The sequence below is a fragment of the Ipomoea triloba genome, chromosome 4 (assembly GCF_003576645.1).
Source record: "Ipomoea triloba cultivar NCNSP0323 chromosome 4, ASM357664v1".
Taxonomy (NCBI): domain Eukaryota; kingdom Viridiplantae; phylum Streptophyta; class Magnoliopsida; order Solanales; family Convolvulaceae; genus Ipomoea; species Ipomoea triloba.
In genome coordinates, this window is record NC_044919.1 from 26,953,549 (window position 1) to 26,969,185 (window position 15,637).

At 35.9% G+C, this 15,637-nt stretch overlaps 1 long non-coding RNA gene across 13 annotated transcripts; it reads right to left on the reverse strand.

Moving 5' to 3' along the window:
- Positions 1 to 306: 306 nt before the first annotated feature.
- LOC116015198 lies at positions 307 to 14,449 on the reverse strand. 13 transcript variants are annotated; one of them, XR_004097569.1, is made up of 8 exons: positions 14,208 to 14,345; positions 13,814 to 13,863; positions 13,569 to 13,634; positions 13,419 to 13,468; positions 13,092 to 13,330; positions 11,974 to 13,008; positions 11,156 to 11,276; positions 307 to 659 (listed from the first exon to the last, which is right to left on the reverse strand). It is a non-coding gene; the product is annotated as an uncharacterized LOC116015198 (long non-coding RNA). The 13 variants fall into 13 exon arrangements; XR_004097577.1 differs by having other exon boundaries at positions 11,974 to 12,285; positions 12,757 to 13,330; XR_004097576.1 differs by having other exon boundaries at positions 11,974 to 12,285; positions 12,743 to 13,330.
- Between the last annotated feature and the right edge of the window lie 1,188 nt (positions 14,450 to 15,637).

Here is a 15,637-nt window from a genome sequence, read left to right on the forward strand (position 1 = left end):
GACGTCGATTTTTTGGAAAAACCGACGTCGTAAGTACATATTTAAAAAATTTAAAATAATATGCGACGTTGGTTTTTTAAAACCGACGTCGTATAATTTATTTATAACGTCTGCCAGAACTACGTCGCCAAAAAACCGACTCGTATGTCCAAAGGTATTTTTGTAGTAGTGCGTTTAGAGTTTAGGTTTTAGGGTTGTTTAGGGTTTAGGGTTATGGTGACTATAGANTTTTTTTTTTTTTTTTTTTTTTTTTTTTTTAACAAAGAAGTACTTTATTATTAAAAACAAAGGGGCATAACCCATACATGGTTGCAAGGCAAATGACCATATTAAACCAAATGCCAATACAAAAGATTGAAATAAATTACAAAAAAAGGCCAAGATCTACAAAATAAATAAGGCAAACTACAACTAACTACAGAAACTAAAGGAATACAAAACCAGAAGTAAACTCCAAGTCCCGTACCACCTTTCAGCAACGAGCAGTATGACTCGGGCTAAGCAAACATGCCTTTCTGCCAAACTTCGGCAACACCACAACTATTTCCGCGACTAGCGAGCAGAACCCCATAACAGCTGCCAATGATTAAAGTAGAAACAGCTAGACACTATAACAACTTAACCAAGCAACCTGCCCATAACGTATACCATGCACTGTCCTGCCGAAAAATCAGCAGCATAACGGCTATTTTAGGACTAACCCAAACAACTGTAATGCACACCAAGCACAACACAGTCACACAGGCAAAAAACAGGCACACATGCCATAACACTAAAGCACACAGGCCAAAAACCAAGGCACCCAGGCCACCAAGCAACTAAAAACAAACAATACAGTAAAGTCTAACAATAATATCATAACAGAAATGACACACATGCCTACAGTATAACGGCACGCAGGCCAGCAAACGGTAAATATCCAGAAAGCAATTCAAACCAGCACCCCAACGGAATTAGCTACTATGGGCCAGCAGCAAGCCTGAACAAACCGCCAACGGATTTGAAAAATTCCTACCCGACCACCGTTCAGCCCGGGTCAGGGTGCAACTTTTTACCGCAAATACCTACGTTAAGGTATGACCTGTTTCAAAAGAGACCCGCGAGGGAGAAACCAAACAGAACCGACAGGTCATATATGCCTCAGAAGCCAAGTATGAACAAGTAGGAAGCATGCAGAACAAGGAACACACTATAAGGTGGTTTTCTGTAGAATCGATGTCGTATGTTTTAAATATTTTTTTAAAAAAAAAATTAAAGACATACGACGTCGGTTTTACACGTCGTATGTTTTAAATAATTTTTTTTTAAAAAAAATTAAAGACATATGACGTCGATTTTACATAAAACTGACGTCGTATATTTTAAATAACTTGTTTTTAAAAAAATTAAAAATATTTTCTAAATAAAATTTTTTAAAAAATCATATATGACTATCAGCAAAAATCCCCATATATTGCCACAACACACACCCTCCACGGGAGCCTTTCATTCTCAAAGCTAGCAGTAGTTCGTCGTCCTTGTAGCAGCGCACATCATACTCTCCTTCTCCAGCAAGAAGACAACTTCGTCGCCGCTGCCGCCACCGCCATCCTTTAGTAATAATAGAAATAGGTTGCAGAGCATTGTCTTGTTCGTTAGTCTGGTAGTTCATAAGAGACATAAGGTCTTGTTCATGGTATACCTGGGGAGGTTGTATAGCATTGTCTTCATGCCTCTTCTTCAGAGCGTGTATTTGGCAACCGCATCCTAAGCATGGATGTCGGAGGTGAGATCTTGTTTACTGCCTTAGATGCCACATCCTCTACAACTTTGTCCAACACTAGTGTCATTGCTCTATGTCTCTCTCTGCATGAAATGTTTTTTTTTTTTTGGCAAACTCTGCATATAATGTTTGAGGGTGCCCATTCTTCAGGATTTAGAGTGTTATATATAATGTGAAAATTAATGTCAAGTGTGAGTATACCACCCATAAAACCTTTCAGAGTTCCAGTACGATGATGATGAAGAATAACAGCGCTGCTCTGAAAGCTTCCGTTCGAAGATCGGGAAGAAGAAGTGTTCCGTTCCAGCGCTGATCTAAAAGAATAACATCGCTGATTTGAAAGCTTCCGTTCCAGAGCTGCGCTTTTGATTCGAAAGCTCGTTCAAAACCGATCTCTATGCTCCAGAGCTTCTGTTCCAGATTTCAAGAGGCGGCTGAGGATGAGGCTATGGATATCGCCGATACGCTGCCATTTACATTTTTAAAATTAAAATGAGATTTGGCGTCGGTTTTCTTAGTTTTTTTGAAAAAACCGACACTGGATCTCTATTTAAAAAAAACACGAGATAAGGCGTCGATTTTTAGGTAAAAACCGACGCCGTATCTCTAATTAAAAAAAATGACCTACGACGTCGATTTTTTGGAAAAACCGACGTCGTAAGTACATATTTAAAAAATTTAAAATAATATGCGACGTTGGTTTTTTAAAACCGACGTCGTATAATTTATTTATAACGTCTGCCAGAACTACGTCGCCAAAAAACCGACTCGTATGTCCAAAGGTATTTTTGTAGTAGTGCGTTTAGAGTTTAGGTTTTAGGGTTGTTTAGGGTTTAGGGTTATGGTGACTATAGAGATTTAGGGTTTAGGGTTTTGACGGGGTTTTAGGGATTAGGGTGATTTTAGGGTTTAGAAGTGGTTTTAAGGTTTAGGGTTTAGGGTGATTTAGGGCTTAGTTTTGGCTTTATTGTTTAGAAGGTATAAGGTGGTTCTAGGGTTTAGGGTTTAGCTTATAAGGTGGTTTTTACATTTTAGGGTTTAGAGTTCACTTAGGTTTTAGGGTTTAGGGTGATTGCAAGTTTTAGGGTTTAGGGTTCTCATAGGATTTAAAGTTCAGGGTAAGTATAAGGTTTAAAATGGTTTTTGTTTTATATATTATAATAATAACATTATATATGGATGAGCCTTTTCAAGCATGTTGCCCTGGGCGGTCGCTCACCCTGCCCTTGCTCAATACCGACTCTACCTTGAACCACCGTTGCAAATTACCTTGAGGCTTCTGGAATATGCCTTCCAACTTCAGTTTCAACTTCTACAACCGGTAGATTGTCTTGATCGCCAATGGTCAATCGAATCATATACCAATTCTAGAATATTTCCAATCGCCAATAGTTTAGGGTTTAAAATTATTTTAGGGTGTAGGGTTTAAATTGATTTTATGATTTAGAGTATAAGGTGGTTTTAGAATTTAGGGTTTAGGATTTAGAAGTGATATTAAGGCTTAGGGTGGTTTTAGGCTTTAGGGTTGTTATAGGGTTTAGGGTGAATATATGGTTTAGGTTGAAAAATGATTTTGGGGTTTAGGGTTTAGTTTTTGGTTTAAGGTTTAAAATTTAGGATATAATGTGGTTTTAGGGTTTAGTGTATAAGGTGGTTTTAGGGTTTAGGGTTTAGAGGTGGTTTTAGTATTTAGGGTGGTTTTAGGATGTATGATGATTTTAGGGTTTTGGGTTTAAGGTTTAAGATGATTTAAGGTTTATGGTTTAATATGGTTAGAGTTTAGGTTTTAGGGTTGTTTAGGGTTTAGGGTTATGGTGACTATAGAGATTTAGGGTTTAGGGTTTAGAGGGGGTTTTAGGGATTAGGGTGATTTTAATGGTGAGTATAGGGCTTAGGGTTTAAATGGTTTTTGGGGTGTAGGGTTTAAGTTGATTTTATGGTTTAGGGTATAAGGTAGCTTGGGTTTAGGATTTAGCATATTAAGGTGGTTTTAAAATTTAGGGTTTAGGTTGAGTTTGGGGTTTAGGGTTTAGTTTTTGGTTTAAGGTTTAAAATTCAGGGTATAATGTGGTTTTAGGGTTTAGCGTATAAGGTGGTTTTAATATTTAGGGTGGTTTTAGGCTTAAGATGATTTTAGGGTTTTGGGTTTAAGGTTTAAGATGATTTTAGGGTTTAAGAGTTCGCTTAGGTTTTAGTGTTTATGGTGATTTCAAATTTTAAGGTTTAGGGTTCTTATATGATTTAAGGTTTAGGGTAAGTATAGGGTTTAGGGTTTAAAATGGTTTGTGTTTTCTATTATAATAATAACATTATATATGGATGAGCCTTTTCAAGCATGGTGCCTTAGGCGATCGCCACCCTGCCCTTGCTCAATAACGGCCCTGACTTGAACCACAGCCGCAAATTACCTTGAGGCTTCTAGAATATGCATTCCAACTTCAATTTCAACTTCTACAACCGATAGATTGTTTTAATCGCTAATGGTCAATCATATCAGATACCAATTCTAGAAGATTTCCAATTACCGACAACACCGAGGAATTGCCAAAGCCCTGCTCACCACCGGATTAAGGGTTTAGGATTTAGGGTATAAGGTGGTTTTAGTGTTTATGTTTGGGTTAGGTTTAGGGTTTAGCGTATAAGGTGGTTTTAGGGTTTAGGGTTGAGTGTTTAGAGGTGATTTTAGGGTTTAGGGTTTAAAGGTAGTTTTAGTGTTTAGGGTTGGTTTAGGGCAGTTTTAGGGTTTAAGATGGTTTTAGAGTTTATGGTTTAGGGTTTAAATGGTTTTATGGTTTAGGTTTTAGGGTTTAGAGTTGTATTAAGTTATAAAGTTTAAGGTTTAGAGGTGGATATATAATTTAGGGTTTAGGGTTGTTATAAGGTTTAGAGTTTAAGTTCATTTTAGGGTTTAGGGTTTAGTTTTGGGTCACAGTTTAGGATTTAAGGTATAAGGTGGTTTAGGATTTAGGGTTGAAGGTTTAGGGTTTTGCGTATAAGGTGATTTTAAGGATTAGGGTTTAGGGTTTAGAGGTGGTTTGAGTGTTTTTGGGTTTTTAATTGTTTTAGGATTTCAGGTTTATCGTGAATTTAGGGTTTAGGATTTAGTTTTAAGATGGTTTAGGGCTTAGGGTTTAGTTTTGGTTTTAAAGTGAGTTTTGGGTTTAGGGTTTAATATGTTTTATGGTTTAGGGTTAAGGTTTAAGATTTAGTGTATAAGGTGGTTTTAGGATTTGGAGTTTAGCGTATAAGGTGGTTTTAGGGATTAGTGTTTAGGGTTTTAGGATTTAGGGTTTAAGGTATAGAGGAGATTTTAGGGATTAGCATATAAGGTGGTTTTAGGGTTTAGGGTTTAGGCTCAGTTTTGGGTTTTGGGCTTAGAACTGATTTTAGGGTTTAGGATTTTATACAATTTAGGTTTTAGGGTGAGTATAGGTTTAGGGTTTAGTGTTTAAAGGTGGTTTTAGGGTTTATGATGATTTTAGGGATTATTGTTTATCGTATAAGGTGGTTTTAGGGTTTAGGATTTTATGCTTTAGAGTGAGTTTAGGGTTTAGGGTTTAAAAGTGATTTTAGAGTTTAAGGTTTTGAGTGGGTTTAGGGTGAGCATAGGGTTTAGGGTTTAAGGTTTAGCGTATAAGGTGGTTTTAGGGTTTAGGGTTTAGAGTTTAGAGGTGATTTTAGGGTTTAGGGTTTAAAAGTGATTTTAGAGTTTAAGGTTTTGAGTAGGTGTAGGGTGAGCATAGGGTTTAAGGTTTAGCGTATAAGGTGGTTTTAGGGTTTATGGTTTAGAGTTTAGAGGTGATTTTAGGGTTTAGGGTTTAAGGTGAGTATATGGTTTAGTGTTTAAAATGGTTTTGGGATAAGGGTTTAGGGTTTAGCGTATAAGGTCGTTTTAGAATTTAGGGTTTAGGGTTTTAGGCATTAGGGTTTAGGGTGAGTTTAGTGTAACGTGCGGGGCACTTTCCTACGAATTTCTGAGATGCGTGGGACACTTTGCCAAGGTTTCCTACATCCTTCCAGACATTTCTAGGGATTGTACATAGGTTCCCATAGTTGTTAGAATGATCTAGAATCATATAGATAACTTTAGAGGTAGTAGAGATTCATAGAACATTCTAGAATATTATGGAATCCTCAAGTGTGTAGCGATAGTTTTGGAGGATTCTAGAGTTGAGGAGGTGGAATAGGTATAAATACCCCTCATGGGGGCTCATTTGTAAACCATCCAAGAATCCATTCAAGAGTAGTATCCAAGTGAAGAAGTAATATATGTTCCCTACAAAGTTCGAGTGTTTCCTTTAGCTTCTTGCCTAATTTATTTCAATAGCCATCTCATCGCTTACTTTGCATACTTTATGATGGAGGAACGAGGTTGACTTAGCTATTTGAGGGAAAATATAGCTAAGGCCGCACGTGACATCGTTATGGAAAAACGAGTCCGTGACAGTTGGTATCAGAGCCGGAGTTCAAAATTGGGTTGCTAGTCTATTGTGATGGCTAACGTGGAGGATGTTTGTGTGTTGGACACGACCGACGAACGAGGAGTGGAACCCGTTCCGTGGGGAACCAGCAAGAAGCGCGATCAAAACAAGGCAAAGGAAGTTGCTGATTTGGAGCATCTCGTAGGGAACTTTGGGAAGAACCTTGAGAAGGTCGAGGAAAAACTTGAAAGCATCGCTTACTTTGCATATTTACGGAGGGAGGAACGAGACTGACTTAGCTATTTGAGGGTACATATAGCTAAGGCCGCACATGACATCGTTATGGGAAAACGAGACCGTGACATTAGGGTTTAGAGGTGATATTAGAGTTTGGGGTGGTTTTAGGGTTTAGGGTTTAAAACGATTTTTAGTTTTAGGGTTTAAAATGGTTTTTAGGTTTAGCATTTAAGTTGATTTTAGTGTTTAGGGTTTAATTTTGGGTTTAAGGTTTAGAAGTTAGGGTATAATGTGATTTTAGGGTTTAGAGTTTAGGGTTTGGCGCATAAGATGGTTTTATGGTTTAGGGTTTAGAGGTGGTTTTAGTATTTAGGGTTTAGGTTTATGATGATTTTAGGGTTTAGCTTTGAGTTTATGGTTTAGGGTTTAACATGGTTTTTTGGTTTAGGTTTTAGGGTTTAGGTTTAAGGTGATTATAAGATTCAGGGTTTAGAGGTGGTTTTAGGGATTAAAGTGATTTTAGGGTTTAGAGGTGGTTTTAAGGTTTAGGGTTTAGTATGGTTTCAAGGTTTAGGGTGAGTATAGGGTTTAGAGTTTAAGCTAATTTTAGGCTTTAGAGTTTAGTTTTGGGCTTATATTTTAGGATTTAGGGTATAAGGTGGTCTTAGGATTTAGGGTTTAGGATTTACGGCTTAAGGTTTAGTGTGTGTATAGGGTTTACGGTTTAAAATGGTTTTAGCGTTTAGCGTATATGGTGGTTTTTCGATTTAGGATTTAGAGTTTAGCATATAAGGTTGTTTTAGGATTTAGGGTTTTAGGCTTTAGGGAGGTCTTAGGGTTTAGAGGCGTTTTTAGCGTTTAGGGTGATTTTCGAGGTTTACGTTTAGCATATAAGGTGGTTTTTAGTTTAAGGGTGATTTTATGGTTTAGAGTTTAGAGGTAGTTTTAGTGTTTAGGTTTAAGATGGTTTTAGGGTTTAGGGTTCATTGTTTAGGTTTAAGATGGTTTTAGGATTTAGGGTTTATGGTTTAAGATGAATTTAGGGTTTAGTTTTGGGTTTAGGGTTAAGTATGGTTTTATGGTTTAGGGTTTAGGGTTATTTTAGGTTTTCAGTTTTAGGGTTTATAGATGGTTTTATGATTTAGGATTTTTATAGGGTTTAGGGTTTAAGTTGAGTTTAGGGTTTAGTTTTGGTCCATTAATGGTGAAAAAGAGGCACAATCCTTTATATAGTGTCTTTGGTCCAAAAGTGACCATAAGCCATTAGATCTACATACCATGAATACAAAAGAACACAAAGTGAAACCACACAAGAATGTTAATCTACTTACTATCTCACCAATCAAATAGCATGAGCCACCTACAGCCCCAAGGGCTACCAATTCCTACCTCATCAATCATATTTCATTAAAGCATGTCAAGACGAATCACAAATAATCCTATCATCATTTCTTGCTTACACAACATCGACCAAACAATTCACATGCAAGTTTCGATTTTTTCTTCACATCAAGGGGTGGTTTTAGGTCTTAGAGTTTACAGTTTAGGTTTAAGGTGATTTTTTTTTTTTTTTGCAAGCGAGAGATCATCTTTATTAATCAAAGAAAAAGGGGACAAGCCCATACAAAAATAACGGTTTAAGATGATTTTAGGGTTCAGGGTTCAGGGTTTAGAGTTGTTTTAGGTTTTGAGGTTTAGGGTATTGATTTTAGGGTCTAGGGTTTAGAGGTGATTTTAGGAATTAGGGTGATTTTTAGGGTTTAGATGTGGTTTTAGGGATTAGGGTGATTCTATGATTTACAGGTGGTTTTAGGGTTTAGGGTTTAGGTTTTAGAGCTTATGGTGGTTTTAGGGTTTAGGGTTTATCGTTAAGGGTGGTTTTAGAATTTATGGTTAAGGTTTGTTTTAAGCTTTAGGGTAGTTTTAGGGTTTAGAGTTTAAAATGGTTTTGGGGTTTAGGATTTAGGGTATAATGTGGTTTTAGGGTTTAGGGCTTTGGTTTGGTTTTAGGTTTTAAAGTTTAGAGGTGGTTTTAGGGTTTAAAGGTAGTTTTAGGGTTTAGGGTTTAAGATTTAGGGTAGTTTTGGTTTTTTTAGGGTGAGTTTAGGGTTTAGAGTTGTTTTAGATTTTTCATGGTTGAAAAAATCGCTAGGCTCTCCTCGGGCACTCGGGGAGCGCCTAGCGCCTAGAACGCCTAGGCGAGGATTAATCAACGCCTAGGCGCCAGTGTATTTTTTTATTTTTTAAATTTTTTTAAAAGTATTTTTAATTTGTTTAAAGACTAATAATTATAAATTATATAATAATTTAATAGTTAATACTAAAATATTAAACATTAACCTAAAAATAGCTCAAAACGATGTTGTTTTGAGTGAAATAACCCATTAAAAAAGAACAATAGTTAATTGGCTTACTAGGCGGCCTAGTCGGTGTCTAGGAAGTCTAGTCGACGCCTAGAAGGCCTAGGCGGTCAGCGCCTAAGCGATCTAAGCGGTGGTTAGGCGGCTTAAGCAGTCACCTAGCCAGCCAGCCGCATAGACCACCATATAAGGTGATACGCTAGGCAGTTGACCGGCGCCTAGCGCCTAGGCAGGGGTTAATCGACGCCTATGCAGGATTTTTGCAACACTGAGATTTTAGGGATTAAGATTTAGACATGGTTTTAGGGTTTAAGGTTTAGAAGTAGTTTTATGGTTTTAGGTTTTGGGTGAGTTTAGGGTTTAGGATGAGTTTAGGGTGAGTGTAAGGTTTAGGTTTGAGAGTTTAAAGTGGTTTTAGGGTTTAGGGTGAGTATAGGGTTTAAAATGGTTTTGCGATTTAGGGTTTAGGGTTTAGGTTTTAGAGTTTAAGGTGGTTTTAGGGATTAAGGTGATTTTAGAGTTTAGGGTTTAGAGGTAATTTTAGAATTTAGGGTTATGGTGTCTTTAGGGTTTAGGGTGGTTTTAGTGTTTAGAGTGATTTTAGGTTTTAGGGCTTAGATTTGGGTTTAGGGTATAAGGTAGTTTTAGAGTTTAGGGTGTAGGGTGAGTTCATGGTTTAGTGTGGTTTTAAGGTTGGTTTTAGGGTTTAAAGTGTATTTAAGGTTTACGGGTGGTTTTAGGGTTGTTATAGGGTTAAGGGTTTAGGGTTGTTATAGGATTAAGGGTTGTTATAGGGTTTGAAATGGTTTAGGGTTTAATATGATTTAAGAGTGTGATTTTAGGATTTAGGGTATAAGGTGGTTTTAGGATTTAAGGTATAAGGTGGTTTTAGGATTTAGGATTTAGCAAATAAGTGGTTTTAGGGTTTAGGGTTTAAGATGATTTTATTAGGGTTTAGTTTTGGGTTTAGGTTTTAGAGTGGTCTTAGGGTTTAGAGTTCAAGGTGATTTTAGAGTTAGGGTTTAGGGTGGTTTAGGGTTTAGGTTTTAGGAATATTTTAGGGTTTATGGTGATTTTTGGGTTTAGGGTTATTTTATGATTTAGGATTTAATGTTACTTTAGGGTTTATGGTTTAGGATGGTTTTAGGGTTTAGGTGGAGGGTATAGTGGATTGGTTTTATATTTCTTTGGAAAATGCAAGAGGCGTCTATTTTACAACGGGCGCCTGCGAATAGGGGTGAGCATCAATTAATTTCGGTCGATTTTCGATTAATAACCGAAATAACTGAAAAAATGTTGATCTTTCCATAACCGATCGAAATAACCGAAGTCATTCTCATATTCGAATCGATCGAAAACTGAACTTTTCAGTCGGTTATGATCTGTTATTTTTAACTGAACTTAATTACCTAACGGACTATAATTTCTTTAAAAAAATAGAATAAAAATCACAAAAGATAAGCAATTTGTGAATTAGTGAAGCAATTAACAAAGCAATAAGCAATTAATGAATTAGTGGATGAATTTGTGAATTAGTGAAGCAAATGAATTACAATACTACACTACATCCTACAATACTACATGTCTACGGTCTACACTACATTCTACAATACAAGTATACAACATTAAGCAGTAAGCAATTAACAATTAACAATTAATAAGAAAACTAATGAGTAGCTACATGCCTACATGTTCGCACTTCGCAAGTTCACATTGGCTTAGTATTAGATTAGTATTAGACTAACTAATGGATTATGTTATTTTTGAATGATTATGGGTTAGGTATATAGATTAAAATGTTTGGGCTTACTCTCAGTTTGTCTGTCGGTTTCTTTATTTTTTAGTCCAAAACTGATAACCGACCGAAAAATCGAAATGACCGAATTTTTTTAAACACTATAACCGATAACCGACAGTCAGTTCGGTTATCGATCATCGTTTTCCGGTCAGTCTTATTTTTTGCTCACCCCTACTTGTGACAAGATGCTAATAGTGTGAACTTTAGGCACTTGTTGTTCACAGACACCTAATGTGGACTTGTTCCTTATTTTAAAAATTATAGTGTGAATTTCAGGCACCTTTTGTTCACAGACGCCTAATGTGGACTCATTTGTTCCTTTGCAAAAGCATAAACTTTTGTTCCTCAACAAGATCAGACGCCTATTGTCCTTATTTAAAAAATAATAATAATAATTTTTCTCCTTGCTACAGTATTCCACCAATATTCAACCTTATCAATTTTAATCATCCACAAATAATCATCCATTATTCACATTATTTTCCATCAACACAATCCATAATAAGAAATTCAAAACACCATAAACTAAAGACAATTTTATACGGAGTAATAAGGAAGGTAAGAGGTAAAAACATACCTTTCCCAATGCATCCACAAGATTTTGCAGCTCCAATATATATTATACTCTGCAAGGCTCTGTAGTTCACTCTGTATAAGAAGTGTTTGTTGAACTTCTGCTCCTCATCAGAGTAAATGACCTGCAAAATGATTTAGGAGTGTCTTCTAGTTTATAATGATTCAGGGCTATAATTCAACAATACTAATAGAGCAACCCACCTTCCTGCAAAATTCATACCATTAGCTCTCAGGATCAATACATAAATGACTAAAGGGCGTTCAGGAATGATTGGAAAAGAGTAAAAATAAAAGGAGAGGTGCAAAAGCATCTTGAAGGTATGAAGAAAAGTATAAGGGTATAGTACAAAATATCAAATTTATCAACCTATTGGATTAAACACAATTAACAATCAAAATTTCTGTAACTACAACATACCCAATAGTCACAGCTCCTTAACAACAACCTTACTGATGTCACAGATAAAACATGACATAAGCAACACTAACTATAATCCTTTGAAAACCTAGATTAGCAAACAACACTCAGAATACTAGTATCACAAAATCAATTTATTTCCTTGTAAGGAGAATAACACAGCTTTTGAGCAACAGCCAAGGCTGCCTCATCTTGATTTTTACATCTGAGGATTATTGCTGGATCTTCAGCAATAGCACCCTATAAACAATACATTATATGACATCAAAAACTCTATAGTTTCTAAGAAGAGAATTCAACACCAAATTTTAAAAATAAAATAGCAGAGTGAATGATTATGACAAATAGCAGCATCCTAGTTCATTATTGATCTATCCATTAAAGAGGCAGAAAAAGGATACCTGAATTTCTGTTTCCTTAGCTCCACAAGTCACCGGGATTTTCAAGCTGAGTTATACTAGAAATGATCAAATTAAACAGAAGAGAAAAGGTTAAAGCAATTTTACCGTTCTTGCTTTTCTTTAAAGTATGCCAAGTTTGTGCATGTGCAGTGTTACAGGAAACACGTAAGACAAGAAAATGGTAGAAAGCTTACTGAACCTTCTTCAAAATAATTCAGTACTTGTCCAGTGCATCGCCTGTGGTCAACTGGTCAATGATGGCTCTGAAACACTACTTCCAAGATCCTCAGAGGATACTGTAGGATTCTGTGGCTGTAATTTTATTAAATGAAACATCAAACACCATAAGTCTCTTAAATATGCTAACATCCAGAATTTTCTTCAGTGAGCACTAGTTCCTGGAAGAGACAATCCCAACTATATTGCATCAGATTATCCATTCTTCATCCTTCATTCTGTGTCCCATACTTCAAATAGATATGCATTAACAGGATAACTATGGTTTTACTTAATAGCTTCTTCATTGTTGATTAGCTGTTATATATGCAACTAAATACTATAAAACCAATATCTTTATCTCAAAATTAAAATTTAAAGATCTTTTAGAGTTCATTTATAACAACTTAACACTCTAAACACCAATTGTACCAAAGCACAGCAAGGTAATAAATTCATTTCAAATGATAAATTTATAAGATTTTAAATAAAAACACCAGAAATCAAATAATATGCAAAAGAACGAGAGAAAATCAAGGAATTTATAACACACTAGGTTTTGAGTACTTCGAGTTCGGAAATGATGTGCCACGACAAGAGAGACTCGAGGGCGGCGTCAGTAATGAGGTTCTGGCGAAGAGAAAACTTCTTGAGATTCGACATCTGGGAAATACACGGTCTAATGCCGACTAACGGTTGGCTGTCAAGTCTAGCTTGGAGGGAGACGAGGGGAGCTCCACGGAATCGAGATCATGGAGGCTGGAGCTAGAAGCTGGTGAGATCCAGAGGTGGGGGTCCATAGGAGAGTGAAGGTCGTTGCTGCATATACCAATGCCTTAAACTATGATGAATGATAATGCAGTGCAACTGAAATTTCACAAGCTCTAGAAGAGCACATTTACCAGAAAATGACAATCTTGCTCAGTAGACTAGCACTATAATGGAAAAAGTATCACCACAAGATGCTGGTATAAAATAGTTTTATTGTACTTAAAACTTGCATTAAAATCACTCTTTTTTATTGGATTCTGATGCTAATGCTTCCAGCTGACCGTGTTGTTTCTCTTTAATCACTGGAACTAAACAGTACTTCATCTTTGTATAAACTAGGGGGAGGTTCTTTGAAAACTTCTCCTTTTTCCTACACCAACATTTCACACTTTTAGCAAAGCCAAAAACTCAAGTAAAAACATCTTAAGCAGACATATTCAGATCGAGATTTGGATTACCTCCTCTATTGCACATTTGCGCTGAGAATTTGAACCTCACTCCAATGTTTCTGAACAAGAAAACCAAAACCGCTTTGATCTCAAGTACAACAGTTTATAAAGTTGCCAAGAAGAAGGACGCACATAACAAAATGAAGAAGAAAAAAAAACCTTTTTTTCCCACCCCGGTTCGCAGTAATGGGAGCAAGGAGCTTATCAAAATTTCACAACTTGGTGCTGACCGTTTCCAAGTATGGTTTAATGGTTATATAAAAAAAAATGCAAACAAAGAGCAGATGTCATAATTTAACTAAGGATAATTTCGTCGTAGTGAAGAAAATATCAATTTAAAATAAAGAAAATCATGAATAGGAAAATAAAGAAAAGGTAAGAACTACATGGGTAATTGGGCATACAAATTCTTACAATGATGGACAAATCTCTGCTCTGTAAAATTCTCCCCTCTCTACAACAAATTAACAAGAAGCAAAAAAAAAAAAAAAGTAAAAAAGCAATAATCGAATGAGGTCAAATGGGAATTGACAATTTTATATTCAAGCAATTTTATATGCAAACAGCTCAGAGACCAGATTAATTTGAAAACTGGAATGGCTAGAATACCAGGAAAGTATATGGATAATAGTTAAAGAACAACAAATTGGAGAATAAAAGAACTTCGTTTCAAAAGAGTATTTAGAAATAACAATCACACAGACGAGTAAAAGCAATTCAAACAGTTTATTCAAATCTGAAAGAATGATATCAAATAAAGCTGCTAAAGGTTAAACTGCATCACAAAATCATATATACCAGTGAGAATTCAACTAGAATGTTCCGTGCATTTTTAGAGAAATTGTTTGCCCCATCTTTACTCTCAACAGAATCTCCAGTTTAACTAATGTCAAGTTGGAAAACAGGAAAGAATTGGTGAACTTCTTTACCTCCAAAGTTACGATGACCAGACCATAGATTTAGTTTGGTGAATGAATGATGCATATATCCCAGGCTGGAATGTTGATCAATATGAGTTGTATTTGACTATTTCCATATATGCATGATGTTTGATTGAAAATCTAAAATTGGATGGAGATTGATTGATGTGATTATTTATGTTGAAAGCCAACCTATGTTGATAAGATGGTAAGAGCATGGGATTTTTTCGCCGTTATTGAACAGTTTTTGTAAGTGTGATTAGGAAAGAGAAAATAAGGTGGGAGGAAAAAAAAAATAAAACTGATGTTGTCAGGCGCGCCTGACGCCGCCAGCTGGGCACAGTAAGTGGCGCTCACGCACGGGTGAGCGCCTCTTCCTCTGCTTTAGTGGGACCCATTCATCTGCATTATCCCTTGTTTTGCATAAGCTTCTCCCCCTCTCTTTCTCTTCTCATTTTTCATCCCTCTCTCATGCCATGTGGCACTAAGCTGACATTATCCTCACCAATAACCATTGATGGTGATGCCCTAATAATGCATCTGAAAGCCACCCCAATTAAGCTCCTTTCATTTAATTCGGAACCTACAAGATATTTCTCCCTCATCCATCTAATTTTCTGTATTCATTTTATCTATTGTAAATATATTTTAGAGTTAATTTCATTTTTTGTCCTAGATTTATAACTGTCAGTCCACTTTTAATTTTTTTTATAGGACCAAATGATGATGCTCTAATAAAAAAATGGCTAAAAGTGGATTGTCACATATAAATCTAAGATAAAAAATAGAATTAACTCTATATTTTAATAAAATACTTTTAAACATGTATTCATGACATCCCTAGTTCCTACTAAGCTCGAACCTATATATGGCATCCTATTTGATGAGACCGGAATGAAACAAATAAATGATCCATTAAAAGTCTCGAGTGGCCCGGTAACAAGATCTAAGTCAAGGAAGATTCAAGAGGCTTTTAACACTTTTGTGCAAACAGATTGGAGTCCAACATCTTTTTGTGAAGAAGAAGATCAATCTGGAAAAATAATTCTATTCAATTGTCTTCACATAAAAACTTTTGAAGACAATTCAGACTTCAGTATCAGATCAAATTTCCCGGTGTGAATTATTTGCAAGGTGTATTTTTTTTTTTAGGTGGGAAACTACTTTGCAAGATTGTATTTTTATTTTTGGGTGGAAATTACTTTTGCAAAATGTTGTATTTTAATTTTGGGTGGAATTATTTTGTATTTTAATTTTTGGGTGGGAATTTTTTGTATTTTAATTTTGGGTGGGATACTTTACAAAGTT